Here is a 16954-nt window from a genome sequence, read left to right as displayed (position 1 = left end):
TTGTGTGATTTATGCTTTAAAGAGGTTCTGTTTTGATGTGTTTCCAGGATTTGTTTCAAGATTTAGAACTCCTTTTAGCAGTTCTTGTAGTGGTGGCTTGGTAATGGTGAATTCTCTCAGCATTTGTTTGTCTGAAAGCAACTGTATCTTTCCTTCACATATGATGCTTAGTTTCACTGGAGACAAAATTCTTGGCTGCTAATTGTTTTGTTTGAGGAGGCTGAAGATAGGGCTCCAACCCCTTCCAGCTTGTAGGGTTTCTGCTGAGAAATCTATTGTTAATCTGATAGGTTTTCCTTTATAGGTTACCTGGTGCTTCTGTCTCACAGCTGTTAAGATTATTTCCTTTGTCTTAACTTTGGATAACTTGACGATAATGTGCCTAGGCCAAGATCTTTTTGTGATGAATTTCCCAGGTGTTCTTTGTGCTTCTTGTATTTGCATGTCTGGGTCTCTAGCAAGGCTGGGGAAGTTTTCCTTGATTATTCCCCCAAATATGTTTTCCAAGCTTTTAGAATTTTTTTTTCCTCAGGAGCACCGATTATTCTTATGTCGTTTAACATAATCCCAGACTTCTTGGAGGCTTTTTTAATATTTTCTAATTCTTTTCTTTTTGCCTTTGTTGGATTGGGTTAATTTGAAGATCTTGTCTTCGAGCTCTGAATTTCAATCTTCTACTTGTTCAATTCTATTGCTGAGACTTTCCAGAGCATTTTGCATTTCTAAAAGTGTATCCAAAGTTTCCTGAATTTTTAATTTTTTTTCTTTAAGCTATCTATTTCTTTGACTATTTCTCCCTTCATTTCTTATATCATTTTTTGGATTTCCTTGCATTGGATTTCACCTTTCTCTGGTCCCTCCCTGATGAGCTTAATAACTAACCACTTGAACTATTTTTCAGGTAAATCAGGGACTTCTTATTGGTTTGGATCCATTGCTGGTGAACTAGTGTAATTTTGGGGGGGTGATGAAGAGCCTTGTTTTGTCATATTGTCAGGGTTGGTTTTCTGGTTCCCTCTCATTTGGGTAGGCTCTGTCAGAGGGAAGGTCTAGGGCTGAAGGATGTTGTTCAGATTCTTTTGTCCCACAGCACAGCAGGACAATCCACAGACAAAACCCCTCAGACATGGAGTTAAAGAAGGAAGGGCTTTATTTGGCCGGGAGCTTCGGCAAGACTCAGGACTCCAAAAACCGAGCTTCCCAAGTGAGCAATTCTTGTCCCTTTTAAGGACTTATAACTCTAAGGGGGTCTGCGTGAGAGGGTCGTGATAGATTGAGCAAGCAGGGGGTACATGACTGGGGGCTGCATGCACCGGTAATTAGAATGGAACAGAACAGGACAGGGATTTTCACAATGCTTTTCCATACAATGTCTGTAATCTATAGATAACATAACCGATTAGGTCAGGGGTCAATCTTTAACTACCAGGTCCAGGGCATGGCGCTGGGCTGTCTGCCTGTGGATTTCATTTCTGCCTTTTAGTTTTTACTTCTTTCTTTGGAGGCAGAAATTGGGCATAAGACAATATGAGGGGTGGTCTCCTCCCTTAACAGGGTGTTCCCTTGATTTAGTACTCTCCCCCTTTTCCTGTGGATGTGGCTTCCTGTGACCTGAACTGAAGTGATTGTTGTCTGTCTTCTGGGTCTAGCCACCCAGCAAGTCTACCCAGTTCCAGGCTGGTACCAGAGGTTGTCTGCACGGAGTCCTGTGATATGAACCATCTGTGGGTCTCTCAGCCTTGGATACCAGCACCTGTTCTGGTGGAGGTGGCAGAGGGTGCATTGGACTCTGTGCAAAAAATAATGCTCCATTTTTGTGCTGGTCGGCCTCCTGACAGGAGGTGTCACTTTCCAGAAAGCATTAGCTGTAGCAGTGTGGAGAGGGACTGGCAATGGGTGGGGCCCTAGAACTCCCAAGATTATATGCCCTTTTTCTTCCACTACCTGGGTGAGTAGGGAAGGACCATCAGATGGGGGTGAGGCTAGGTGTGTCTGAGTTCAGACTCTCCTTGGGCTGGTTTTGCTGCAGCTGCTGTGGCAGATGGGGTAAGATTCCCAGGTCACTGGAGTTGTGTACCTAAGAGGATTATGGCTGTCTCTGCTGAGTCATGCAGGTTGTCAGGGAAGGGCAGTCAGGGAAGTGGCAGTCACAGGCCTCACCCAGCTCCCACACAAACCAAAGGGCTGATCTTACCTCCCACGGTGCCCCACCACAACAGCCCCGAGTCTGTTTCCAGGCAGAGGGCCAGATGGGCTTGAAAACCTGCCGATGCTTTCCGCCTCCCAGAGTATATTTGAGGTGTCTCCCGGGTCCTGCAGTAGCAGTATGCTTCCTTCAGAGGGTCTGTGGGTCCTCTCAGGATTGCTGGTTTGTTCTTGCTGTTGATCTGGAGCTAAAATTCACAGTGCAAGCCCCTGCATGCTGCTCTGTTCCCAGCTGCAATCTAGTTCTCCCTCCCATCTGCCATGATCCTGAAATCCCCCTCTCTGTGATTCTTGCTGCCCTTTGCATTACTTCTTTCCTTCTTGATTGCACAGGCTGAAAGTCTAGGAACTTGGACTTCTGCCTGTCTCTGGAAAGGGGCCCCAGGCTGTCCAGAGTAACAAATTATCTGCTTATCACAGTTGACACTGCTACCATTCTACTTTATTATTTCCAGCTATTATTTTCCCTGACTTTTGGTAAGCTGACTGCAGCCTTTTATCTAGATGCTCACACTCCATCGCCGCTCCACCACCTCCTCTGTCTACTTACCTCCCACCTTTCTGCGTGGGCTGCCCTGCCTTCTCCACACAGCGAGTCTTTACCACTTCATCTGGTTTATCTGCTGAGAGTCCTCAAGGTTCAGTTGTTTCTCCATTGTTATTTGCAATTTATCTGATTCTAAACCTGACATTATATCTCACTGTGATATACAGTTGTCTGGCTATTGTTTGTCCAATGCAAGTATATTATTTTGCATCCACTTTTTTTTCTTGCTTTTCGAAGTTGGGAACCATGTCTGTAACATCACAAAATCTGATGTCTGCAAATCATCCCCGTAACTGCAGAGATAAGACAAGACTCATTACCATTCATGTTATCCTCACTTGGGGAGAACTCAGGTCAAATTTCTTTACCCTTGGATAACACTTTTCTTTAATTTTAAACTTGTCCTTTCTCTCTCTCTCTCTCTTTTTTTTTTGTATCTTTTTTGAATTCAAGACATTCATTCACCTCCCACAGCTTGCTTCTCTGATTGGAAGACCATTTCTACTGGTGGCAGGCATAGTGTAAATATTTCATTTTTGAGGTTTGTTCAGCAAGGACTATTCGGACTGAAGATGAAATGCCAGCTAAAGTCCCTGTGTGTGAAGAACATCATGTTCAGCCTTTTACTCCCAAAGCAAATTATTTGCTTAAGTAAGGGTTTCTTCCTTGATTACAGTCCTTACTATTGAGATCTTGTCTGAATTTCCCAGGTGTGTTTTGAATTTCACAATCTCACTCTGTACTCCACAGAGCTAGTCTCAGAAAATAGATTTGCATGTGCCCCCAGCTCTGACGGAGACAGAGCCCTTCCCTAGACAAAGAGCCCTGGGAATAAAGGGCTAAATAGAAACACAGTATCTGGGCATGCTAATTATTATTATTATTATTGACTGAGGACATTGGCTGGCTGTTAATAGACACATCTATTAGGTGTCATACTGTTTGTCTTGGGACATTGCTTCTCTTGATTTGTAAGATTTTAGAGGAGAATGAAAAAACTAGGCGAAAATACAATAAGTAATATTTGGTTTTGGCATTTAAAGAAAACACATAAGCACCTTTGATGTGCCAATCAATGTGCCAGGCACAGGAACACAAGGGTGAGTAAGAAAGTAGTCAGTCCTTAAGCATCTTCATATATAGTGGGAGAGAGAGACATGCAGACAAGCAATTATAACATGTTGATACATTCTCCTACAGAGACCTCTGCAAAATGCCATGGGAGTCCAGAAGATGAAGTTATAAATTTCCCAGGGGTGTACCAGGGACAGTGTGTCAAAAAGTGAGCCTTGCAAATGACTGGGAGTGTTTCAGATAGGGAAGGTGAGGACTGCATTCAGGCATAAGCAGCTCTGAGTGTGGAGGAATGGCCAGCTGGGTTGTGGAACCGGACAGAAGGTGAGAGTGAAGGCAGAGGAGAGAGCGCAAAGGCCTGGCTGGAAAGGGAAATTAGAGGCTGGCAGTAACAGAGCTCCCCCTATGTGAATATCAGATATCAGGTTCAGAGTGCCTCCCAAAAAGACAAGGGAAGGGGGAGAGGGTGGACCTTCCAAAGGGACATCAGCAGAAGATTCTGACTTTCTCTTCCTTTGAAATTACTGCCCATTCCAAGCTCAGATGTCTGTCCTCATGCTGCCTTTCCTACTCAGTGGCTACAGGTCTGGGGACTAACCAATGGGCTTGTTCTTGACCTTGCTTCATGGCATCTGTTTCTGTTTAGACATCCCCACCTTCTTTTGTTCATTTCATTTTTTTTACGCTCTACTGATTTAACCATGGCCTCTTTTATATCCTATTTCAGTTAAGGCCCTGCTTTCATCTTCTCCACTGGCATTTCAGGCCTTTGTCCAGCTAAGCAGTGACCATATATGCCAGCGCTAGGTACCATCCTGGAAAGAGAGAATCAGATAGGATGGGCAAAGGCCTGTCTTAATGAGGGCTATTGAGATCTACTTATAAGAGAAAAACAGATGTGGTTTCTATAACCTCATCAAGAGACATGTTATTCAGGATGGGATTAGGTGGGGGAAGGTGAGAAGATAATAGTAACTACGTCTGAAAGGAGAGGTATGTGACATTACCATGACAAACGTTAGAGGAGAGGTGGAGATGCTAAGGTATGGGAGCTTTTAACAATTGCTACATATGAATAATATTGGGAGATTATGTGAAATTATTGGGAGTAGTGTGAAAGAGAAGTGTAAAATTGGAGAATAATAGGTTTGGTGAATTACGGCACTTAGTATTTTCTCTGTCATTACCTTCCCTCCTTCCACCCCCTCAGTCATATCAAAAGTATCAAAAGCAGGTATGCAGAATGCAAGAAGGTGGGAAGAATGACAATCTTACTTTCTCGATCCCTGGATCCCAAAGCATGGTAAAAATGTTAAACCAGCAGTTTGCTCACAGAGACAGAAGCCAACTGTGGGGTGAAATTGCATCAGTAGGGACATGAGGGTAGACTTGAGAAAAATAGGGTTGCAAGGCACTAAAATAACAGAGGGAGGGCATTAGAGTTCCCTCTGTGGAAATCTGTTAGAAGAGGAGAGAAAACCATCTGTCTGGAACAGTGTAAATATAGTCATGCTTATGCCCAGGGGATGGACTTATTTTTTCCTTTTAAACAATTTTAACTGGAAGTTTTATGTGAAAACACTATCAAAGTACAAGAGAGTACTTAGTATTCTGTTTTAGTTTGTTATTATTTTATTATTAAACATTGTACAATTAGCATTTTCCACATTTCTGCTTGGTCCTCACAGTTATTTTAATGGCTGCATAATATCCCAGTATATTGTAGAATTGTTAATGTAATAATATATCTGGTATTAGCTCTGTATATCCATTGCTGGCCCAATATTTGAGTATTTTTATGGACTTCTTTAATTCCTCTGCATTGTTCAAATTAGTCTGCCTTTCCTTTCCCAAATATTCCTAAACTTCTACCTGCAACCACCCCCACAACCACCAGCAGAATGCCCATTCCACTTCATCTCTACTGGCCTATAGGGAGGAAACACGGGTGGTGGTAAAGGCTTCGCTGTCAGGTCAGAATCAGGTTTCCCATTTTTATTATTTACTAGTTTGGGGATCCTGTGACACTGGGCACATTATTTCATCTTGTGAGCTCAATTTCTTCATCTGGAGAATGTCTATAATTATATGTATCTTGAAGGGTTGTGTAAGGATTAACAACAACATTTATAAAGTGCTTGCTACACAGTAGATGCCTAGACGGTCTGATTACCGGGGACCCCACGACAAAGAAAGTTGTCTTCTTACATCCAATTAAAAGCACATCGAGGGCAGGAATCTTATTTTCTTTGCCCCCGAATCCCCCAATGGTGCAGAGGGATTTATACGATTCATGCTTGTTAGTTGATTATGTAGATCTTTGCTGAATATCTGACTTCAAGGACAATGTTGTCAACTTGTATATGATTAGTGTGGGGTGGGGGGGTGTTAGGGGCAGAGGGAGTGGAGGAGGTAGGGCTGTTGAGCGTGTGCTTTCTGAGTTTCTGAACTCTTGCGCCTCCTTTCGGCAGCCAACAGGTTCTAAAATGGCGGCAGCTCATGGCCCAGCATGGGTCTGCAGCTCCACCTGTAAGGAAGGCAATCACAGAGCGGGCGCAACTGGCAGCTCTGTGCAACAACTACCTGTTATCAGAGGCTGCCTGAGGTCCCAGCATAAATATTCAGTGTGTCTTTCACACCACGACAATTTTAGAGACCAGGTGCACCAAAGATGCACAGGCAGATGAGAAAGGGAGAGGGGAGGAGGGAACCAACCCACAAACAAACCCGATTTCTGTGCTCCTCACAAAACATTTGCTTTTTACAAGCACACAGATAAATCCCCAGCAGCACAGGGAGTGCCGAGAGGGAAGTTGGCATTTGAAAGGCTTGCAGTATCAGCTAATTGGTCTCAAACCTAAATCATAAAAAGACCTGTAATTATGCTGTTCAGAATTAACACAGAAGACTGTCGGGTTGTTGGTGGTGGAGAGAGGGAGGGGCGACAATGGGAGGAAGAGTCCGTTTTTTAAGTGAATTTATACTATTATAAGACCTGTCGCGGGTGAGTAATAAAAATGGCGATGCTAAGTTAAGCCTTGTGTTATCCTGTTTGCTCAGATGCTGCTTATGCCAGCTGTAGCCAGCAGAAAGCACTTTTCAATTTATTTTTATGACTCTTCTCTAAAAGCATTCCATTAAAGGAATATTACTCTGTATGAAGTTTTGAGGCACCAGTGGCAGTTTATTTGCTTGTTGTGCTGGAAAGGAATAAACAGTTATCTGTGGTACCCATTATTTCGGTTTTGTCTTCCTCGCACTCCAGTTAAAGGTCAAATGTGGATTCTGCCATCTACCCTTCTATTGAGTGCCCCTCCTCCATTGGATTTGGCTGAATCTGGGTCACATTTCAGCCCAGTCTGGTGATCAGAACCGCTGAGTCTCGAGTTTGCGACTTGCTTGGGTAATTTCCGCCATCCCATTGGTGAGATGAAGCTCCTGCAGCCACGCTGCTTGTTTGCAGAGGCCGAGCGGAGCCAGGCAGGAAGACATCTCCTAAAGTGGAGCCTGTTCTGTGTCTCTAGCTTGTCAAACTCGATTATTTGGTTCCTTTGGCAACGTATTCTACGGAAGCTGTGATGTGCAAATAGGAGAATGGTCTCTTTCTCTCTCACATATAAAGTGGGTCTAGAGGGACAACATGGCACAGTGGTTGAGAGTACAGTTTTTCGAGGCATATTGCTAAGGTTTGAAATTTAATCCTGTCGCCATAACATCTGCTATCTTAGGCAAGTTACCTAAGCTCTCTGCATCTTAAGTTTCCTAACCTACAAAATAGGGATATAAACAGTTCCCACTTCACAGGGTTTTTGTGATAATTAAATGAGATCATACATGTAAAGTGCTTAAAACCATGGATGTCACATAGTGGGTGCTATCTGTGTAAGTATTAGTCATTCTGTTGTTAATATTACTGCTGAGATCTCAAGGAATGTAAGAGGATACTGGTGTGTGTTTTTTTTGTTTTTTTGTTTTTTTGTTTTTTTTTTGGCTCTGATTTTACCACTAGCTTGCCATATCACCTTAAAATCATCACTTATCTTTTCTGAGAAAATAATTCAGCCCCTGTTCTCATTCATGGAGGGATATGAAGACCAGCAAAATGCAAAAGTCATGATACATGTTTGGCCTTATGATTATTTATGATGTCTTTATAACCCAGATGAATACAGTGCTAACTCATGGTGTCAGCATGCTAATGTCTAAGCATATTTTCAAGATCTATTATTGGGACATGAATTTACTCATGTTGTGGGTTGTTATTTAAGTGATAGAATCTTAGAGTTGGAAGAGATCTTAGGAGCCATGGACTTTTTATTTTTAGCCAGGCATTCCTCCTATAACAGCTGCAATTTGTGGCAGGCTACAACCTGTGCTATCATGGGCCCTTTAATGGTGGATTCACTCTTGCAAGCTCATCTCTCCTAGTTCTAGATGACAGAATGCTCTCCTTAAACTTCACTGAAATTTTCTTTCCCCTAGCTTTCATATAGCTGTGTTGGTTCTGCTTCATGAACCTTCCCAGAACAAGCATAATTCCTTTCCTCAGGACAGCTCCTCACGTATTTGCAGACAGCAGTTCTTCTGAGGTCTTTTCTGTTCCTGGCCAAGTTCCTCCAAACATTCCTTATATGCCACAATGTCCAGACCCTTTGTCCTCATAAATGGATTGTACCCACATTGGCAATATCTTTCATATAATGGTATTCTTGAAGCTGAATACAGAATTCTGGTCATTGCTGGGCCTTCTTAGATTGTGATGTTCTTCTATCAGTGTGACCAAAGATGGCTCTCACCTCTTTGATTGCTACCAACCTTGGTCAAATCACTCATGCTTTGAGACCAAATCCCCCTTCTATTCAATGGGAACAATAAAACTTACATGGTGAAGCCATCAAATGATTTGGGTGAGCTTCAAAGGTGAACGATATATGAAGGGATTTGTTATAGCACAAAAATGAGAGTTTGGGTTCAATTGTACTGATACTGAGCTTATGTAGTCTGCTACAAACCTTGTTATTTTTCCTCTATAAATATTGCAACTAACCCATTTATTTTGCCACACTTATAACTGTAAAGTTTCATTTGTTAGCTTTTCTTGACATTCCAGTTTGTAGAGAATCTTGATTTTGCCAACCAGTTTACTGGCCATCACTTTCTGCTTTGTGTGATCCACAAATTCAAGAAGCATGGATTCTGTGGTTTTACCTAAATGATAAATACAAATGTTGAACATTTTCCTTCACAAGAACTCTTCAGTTAGCTTCTCCCTATTTACAACATATACAGCTAAAAATAACAACAACTTCTTCCTTTTCTCGCTCCTCATCCCAAACATGTTTCTCTCACAAAAGCAGTTTCTATTTTGTTGTAAAGGTATTTAGGTAAATACGTTAGCATTTTCTGTAGATTATAAGCTCCTTAAGGACTGGGAATGTGTTGAATTATTGTTGTGGCTCCCAAAGACAATGACCCTGTCTTGTGTGTATTAGGCAACCACTTGAAGGCAAGACTATAGGGCTAAGGGCAGAGTTTTTTTACATCCTTCAAAGAAGACTCTCCACTAATTATGCCATCATCAAGCACTTATTTGTGTAGTTTGTTTGATTAATGTAAAGAGTGTTATAATGATTATCTTCTGTTAAGTCCAAAATTATAATGGGGCTGAGATGTTACTTGACTTGCAAGCTAACCTTCCTGTGTGGGTACGTGTGTGTGTACACACACACACACACACACACTAACAGAAACACCAGACCTCTGCATTAGAGAACAGACCATTTACTCCTAGAACATCTTAGTGCTGGTTCCCTGTGCCCTAGTCAAGCACAGACTGGTGTGCCAAGGGCCTGATACTATCTGTGCAAGCAGTGAGGTCACACCACAGAGGAGGAGCCCCAAATTCATGAGGCTTGAAACTTCTACAGTATGTCTGGCACATCTGCACTGATCTAATTCCAGAGAGAGAGAGAGAAAGAAAGAGAAAGAGAGAGAGATCCTCTCTGGGGTGGAGAGAAGGAACTCTACTCACCACTCTTAGAATATAAGAAAATAGCAAAATAGCTCTGGAGGAAATGAGTCTTTTAAATATCTCTGGAGGTATGCACTGTCTCTAATTGAATGTTTACCACTGTTTACCATTGAATCCTCTCTTTAACCTGGGTTTGCAAGAAAGCCCAGACCATGCAGAAAGGTGAACAGATTCATGGAGAGCTATTTCCCAATATCTTCTGCAAAGAAGCCACCTTAAGTAGCCATACACAGACTCTAAGATATTATCCATGCTGAAAATATTTTATGTTCCTATTTGAGGATGGCTTGTAGACCCAGTGTTACATTGTTTTTACTTGAGTGTGTATATATATATATTTTGCTTTAAGGGAATCACCAGTAGTAATTTTTTAAGTCTCCAGAATAATAATTTGACCTAGTGGGGTAAGTAAAGTAGCAGACAAGTTAGATAATATAAAAATACCAGTAAAGAATAAAGTCACAACAATGTATCAAAAATTAAGATTTACTACCAACTAAGACTACCAACTTCTCTTTTGGGCCTTGCAAACTGGCTGCAAAAGTTACAAAAAAGTAAATCAGCAGCATTGCTGGAAAAAATGATGCAGCTCTACAATGATATCTTTTAAGTTTTAGTAGTACTTTGGTTGTATAATTTCTGCTTGCCTTTTTTTAAAAAAAAGTCATATTGCCACTGTACAGTACTATCTTACATTTCCAAAGTCTTACCCAACACTGTGTTTGCTAGGCGCTATGAAAGATGCAAAATAAATAGTATTACTGGATCTGCAGGAATATTTCAGTCTAATTGGGTATATTACAGTCTAGTAGTGAGGATAAAAATAAATCCATGCACCAAATAGAAATACGTAAAATAGTATAGGATATATAGGTTTGGAGAGGTTCAGTGTAAATAAATTTTCAGGGCTGGTGTATATTTAACATGAACAAGTGCAAGATTGGGGAGCTGGAAAGTAGCGATGTGCAGAAGAGACAACGTTGGGCACCTTTTCTGTTTGCCAAAAGAGTGGAGGAAGGCTTCCTTTTACCATGGGCATTAATTTCTCCAGAGTACCCAAATAAAACAGAATTCCTAATTTTCTCTAGAAACTGTCCACACTTCAGAACAGGCTATTATAGGGGCAGATAAGGCATAGGGAATTTGGTGTGAGATTAAAATAAGCAGGGGTGGGATGATGAGAAGTTCACAGGAGCAGAGTGAACTGAGACACAGCAAACAGAAGGAAAATATAATCAGAGAATTGTGAGGATGACTTTTGTAGCAAGTATATGAGACTTCCTTGTTCAGATCCAAATGAAAGACTCACTTAAAGTAACTGTCGGAGCAAATTGCTTCTCCTCAGACCTTTCAATTTCTTTATGCACTGATTAGTGTTTTGTTTTTTATTTTTTGCCTGTATCGTAGTCTATGTATTTTCTGCTTTATGCTTTTACTTAATTTTCCCCCTAAGCCCTGGCTCCCTTCCTTTGATTACCAACTTCAGATACAAGCTTACACAATTGGAAGAGGAGGCTGGAGGTTCATCTTCTCTGGACTGTAAAGATGACAAATCTCTCTCAACTCTTTGGTTAGAAAATGCAATTAACTATATGGCCGGGTGTGGTGGCTCATGCCTGTAATCCCAGCACTTTGGGAGGCTGAGGTGGGTGGATCATCTGAGGTCAGGAGTTCGAGACCAGTCTGGCCAACATGGTGAAATCCCATCTCTACTAAAAATACAAAAGTTAGCTGGGTGTGGTGGTGGGTGCCTGTAATCCCAGCTACTAGGGAGGCTAAGGCAGGACAATCGCTTGAACCCGGCAGGCGGAGGTTGCAGTGAGCCAAGATCACGCTATTGCACTCCAGCCTGGGCAACAAGAGCGAAATTCTGTCAAAAAAAAAAAAAAAAGAAAGAAAAAAAGAAAAGAAAAGAAAGAAAATACAATTAAGTGTACTGGAGTGTGCTCTCTCCAAAGAAAATTGGCTGAATTGAGATGTGAGTATCCTAGAAGCTGAACCAATAAAAATCAATCATTCCCATCCCTGGGGAAATGGCACTAGGGGAAAAGTTTGCTTTGCTATCTCTGTGCTGTGGACAAAATATGTGTGATTCTTACCCAATCAATAGAAATCTCTAAAATGAAAGATTGAAGCCGTCAAGAGTTGTAACATCTCTGAGATGAAAAATGTTTGTGAGAATTATCTCCACTAAATGTCAACTCCTCTCCCTCAGCCCCCATCTAAGTGTTTGCGTAGCCTTGGAGTTGTGTTGTCTGTTTGATCAAGCTAAGAAGTCTTGAGAAATATTCAAGTCTGTATGAGACATTTAGCAGAAAACAACTAGCTGGATGAGTCACAAACTCACCAGGCAGGAAGAAGGCTGTGGAGTCATGGTGTCCATTTCCTGTTTTTATTTTAACCTGGAAGATTTGATGCTACTCTGTGCCTGAGTACCTCCAGAAAACAATATTGCATGCTCCCTGAGGTACCCAGTACCAGAGTCAAAGGACTCCCACTGTGAAGAAAGTTGTCCGTGTATTTAGTCTTGCTATTCAATTTCTTAATCCCAATTATACAGTGCCCTTTACTCTGAGGTCATGCTGGGACCAGAGCTGGTTATGTGCCATATGGAAGGTGACATTTCTTGGGGGATAAATTAATGAATCTGCTACTAAATTCTTAAAATCATTTTGTTAGTCCCAGCCTCTGTTTTAATAAAGTGGGTCATTGCGTAAAAATCTGCAACCACATACCTGTAGCTTGTTTTCCTAATGCTGGTCTTTTTTAAATGATTAGTTGGATTATCCTTTGAGTGAAAAAAGGTGGGTCTCTCCCACTTCCTCAAAACACTCAGAGAACCTGTATTCAACTTCTAATTTTATGCTTGGCCAACTACTCTTTCTTTTTAGTTGTGTTAAAATATACATAACGTAAAATTTATCATTTTAACCATTTTTAAGCATACAGTTCATTGGTCCTAAGTACATTTACATTATTGTGCAATCATTACCACTCCAGGACTTTTTCATCATCCCAAATTGAAATGCTGTACTCAGTAAATGATAATGTCCCAATTGCCCCTTTACTCTAGGTCCTGGCAGCCACCATACTATTTTCTGTCTCAATGGATGTGATTACTCTAGGTACCTCATATAAGTGTACTCATGCAATATTTGTCCTTTTTTAAATGTTAAGTTCCAGGGTACGTGTGCAGGATGTGTAGGCTTGTTACATAGAAAGGTGTTCCATAGTTGTTTGCTGCACTTATCAACCCATCACCTAGGTATTAAGCCCAGCATGCATTAGCGATTTTTCCTGATGCTCTCCCTCCTCCCGCACCCCTACTCCCAAAAGGTCCCAGTGTTTGTTGGTTGTTCCCCTCCCTGTGTCCATGCTTTCTCATCTTTCAACTCCCACTTATAAGTGAGAACATGTGGTGTTTGGTTTTCTGTTCCTGTGTTAGTTTGCTGAGGATAATGGCTTCCAGCTCCATCCATGTCCCTGCAAAGGACATGATCTTGTTCCTTTTTATGGCTGCATAGTATTCCATATTGTATATGTACCACATTTTCTTTATCCAGTCTATCATTGATGGGCATTTGGGTTGATTCCATGTCTTTTCTATTGTGAATAGTGCTGCAGTGAACATATGTGTGCATGTATCTTTATAATAGAATGATTTATATTACTTTGGTATATCCCCAGCAATAAGATTGCTGGGTCAAATGGTCAAGTGCCACACTGTCTCCCACAATGGTTGAAATAATTTACATTCCCAATAGTGTAGAAGTGTTCCTATTTCTCCACAACCTTGCCAGCATCTGTTGTTTCTTGAATATTTGTTCTTTTATGTCTGGCTTATTTAACATAATTTCTTTAAGGTTCATCCGTGTTGTAGCATGTGTCAGAATTTCATTCCTTTTCAATGTTGAATAATACTCCATTGTATGTATCTACTGCATTTTGTTTATCCACTCATCTGTTGATGGACATTTGGGTTGTTTCTACATTTTGGCTTTTGGGAATAATGCTGCTATGAGTGACGGTATGTAAGTATCTCTTACAGTCCCTGCTTTCAATTGTTTTGGGTATATATCCAGAACTGGGATTGCTGTATCATATGGTAATTCTGTTTAATGTTTTGGAGAACTGCCATACTGTTTGTCACAGTGGCTATACCAGGGTTTCAATTTTTCTACACTCTCTCCAACACTTGTTGTCTTCTGTGTGTGTGTGTGTGTGTATTACATAATAGTCATCCTAAAGGCCAACTACTCTTTAATTTGTGGGAATTCACAAAATCCTTTCACATGGCCTTCTGCTCCATCATTTTTGACACTTACCTTCTTAGATAAATAACTTTTTTTGGTTTAGGTCCATGAAAAATTCTCCCTATTTTTCCTCCTTACTCTGGTAACCTCACTTTGGTGTCCTGTTAGGGAGCAATACTTGGTCAGATCTTTGTTAGCTGTGTGGCTTCCAGGCTCCAAGGTCACTGTGGTGACACCTCCAGTTGAGTTTCTTTTTACCTCATTTTCCAAATTGTCTTCCATGTTTCTTTTGAGATGTTCCATCTCAACATGTTTAAAACTGAGTTTGTTATTCTGGCGCCATAACATATGACCTATGTGATTTTGGCAAACAATTTAACCTAAGCTTAGTTTCCTTGATTGAAAAGGGAATTAAAAATAGTGCCTAGGGCACAGAATTTTTGTGCTAAAGCAGATGGGGTTTATAGAGTGATTGACGCTGTGATCGGCACATAGTGATTTTTCAATAATTGGTGGCTATTATTGTTAATTTTTCTTCTAACTGGATACGTGTCTTTATTTTTCCATTTTTTATTAGCCATAACCAGTCTTCTGTAAGCAATGTAGGCTATACACATCATAGTAAGCCTTCTTTTCATACCACTCTCCTATCTACTTCAAAAATTTCTATGATCACTCCAAATAATCAACATTTATTGCATTATAATAACCTTTTAATGAACTGTTACTTTAGCAAAAGTTTGCTGAGTCCCTGAGGCATTGACTCCGCCTCCTCCTTCCTTAGTTTATCCTGCTCTCCACTAATAGATTCATTTTCCTAAAATAGTCTTTTCAACTGATCATTCGTATTTTCACAACACTTTATTGAGTTCTAACCTTTATTACCTGGAGGTCATGCACACATTCTGTCTCTCCAACCACAGTTGAGGATGCTTTGTGAAATCCCTGGAACTAGGAAAGGACTCATGATTCTCTAGTTATCCCCACAGCATAGACTTATGGAACTCTCTGAATCCTTTTTCTTTCCTTTGAGGTGGCCAATCATTCTCTTGGCCTTGTTGAATCATCTTCTTAAGTGAGAAAGTGAGAGTCCTTTCTTTTTTTTTTTTTTTTTTCTCTTTGGCCCTTCCATTTCTATATCAAGGACTCCAGGGCTTAAAGTTTAATTCACTGTTCATCGAGTCTCTAGTGAACTTTTGACATCCAGTTCACCTATGATTGCCATGTGGATCACAGGCTCCCGGATCACAGGCTCCCAGATCACAGGAGAGAGTCCCTTGGCCATAAAAAAGAAGAGGAAATAAGTTATATCCCCCAATCCTCTCCTACCTCCTGACTGCATTCTGTTTCTAGGTAGGTCTTAAAACAGCAGTGCCTTGTCCTCTGTTTTTTACAAAAATTCTGATTTAATAACATAGTAGCAGGGGGAAATGGTGTAGTATCCTGGTTAACAGCATTGTCTCTGGGGTCAAACAGAGCTGGTTCCAATTCTGGTTTTACTACTTGCTAAGTGACACTGGGAAAGTTACTTAAGCTTTGTATTCCTTAGATTCTCTATCAGTAAAATAAGAGCAGAATGCCTGTCTCTTAGAGTTGTCGTCAGAATATAAGAAATAAAAATAAATCACTCATTGATTTTGGGGAATAAACGGTGCTCAAATAAATGACAGTTTTGTGTTGGCATTATTATTATTTGAAAGATTTTTTTATGAAGACATTAATGGTATTAAAAGATTCCTAGGTCTTTGATAATGGTATGGTTGGGAAGGACAAGAATAGCCAAAGAATGTAAATGACATGAAACCTGTGATGCCTGAAGTTGTTCTTTCTTTCTTGCATCCCCTCTTTGTGCTTGCATCAAGCCTATGTCTGAACCAACTCTAGAGAGGGAGACTTCCAACACCAATTCTAATAGACAGTGTTGCTATTCCTTCCACCATATGCATCTCATGAGGATATTTGACCCCTCTTATTCCAGTACTTTACATCTATGCCTAGTTTATTCTAAGTCCAAAGCTGGAACACAGCATACACTCTTGCATGCCATTACTAATAACTCATACATTAGATGGGTTGATTGAAGTTCGCTCACTTTAACCTTTGGAAAAAATGAAAAGCTTATTGATTGAAAATAAAGCCACTTGATTGAATGTTTAAAGACTTTGTAATTGCTCAGGGCAACATCCTAGGCTCTGGGGTATTAACAAACACTCTAGTCCACTTGGAATATCATCCTATGTAACATTAGCCAACACTCACTTTCCCCTTGTTCAGTTACTGCTAATACCTCATGGCTTGTTGTGGCTCTTTGATACTTGATTGGATGATTTTGTGCCATTGTCTATTTGTTTGTTGTTAAATTATTTTTTAATCTAGGTTTCCAAACAATTATAACTTCAATGAAGGTAGTACAAGTCTCATTCTCCTTTTTCCCTGAAGGACCCATACAGTGCTAGGCACTTGGATTTCATTCATTTGAAATATATTGAGTACCTACTATGTGCTGTACCCTATGCTAGAAACTGAGTATATGATGGAGATAATATAGAGAAGCTTACATTTTAGTAGGCAGATTAAATCATTTTTACATTTATAATTGAGAGTGAGGGCTACTGGTAGTGGTGATAGCAGGGGGATTAGAACACCCTCATAGTAGGTTTGGGGTAGGAAGCTTTAAGGCCAAACCCACCTGTGGGTATCTTGAAACTTGGCTTTTGCAAACCCCGAGTCCACAATTTGATCCTTTTTATAAGTGGGTTGGATATTCTCTAGTCTTATCATATTTGAAAAGCTTTTCTCTCCCAGCTTCATCATATTTCATAACTCATAAAATATATGTGAAAA

This window comes from Pan paniscus, chromosome 1 (genome assembly GCF_029289425.2).
Source record: "Pan paniscus chromosome 1, NHGRI_mPanPan1-v2.0_pri, whole genome shotgun sequence".
NCBI classification, from domain to species: Eukaryota; Metazoa; Chordata; class Mammalia; order Primates; family Hominidae; genus Pan; species Pan paniscus.
This window is presented reverse-complemented; position numbering follows the sequence as displayed.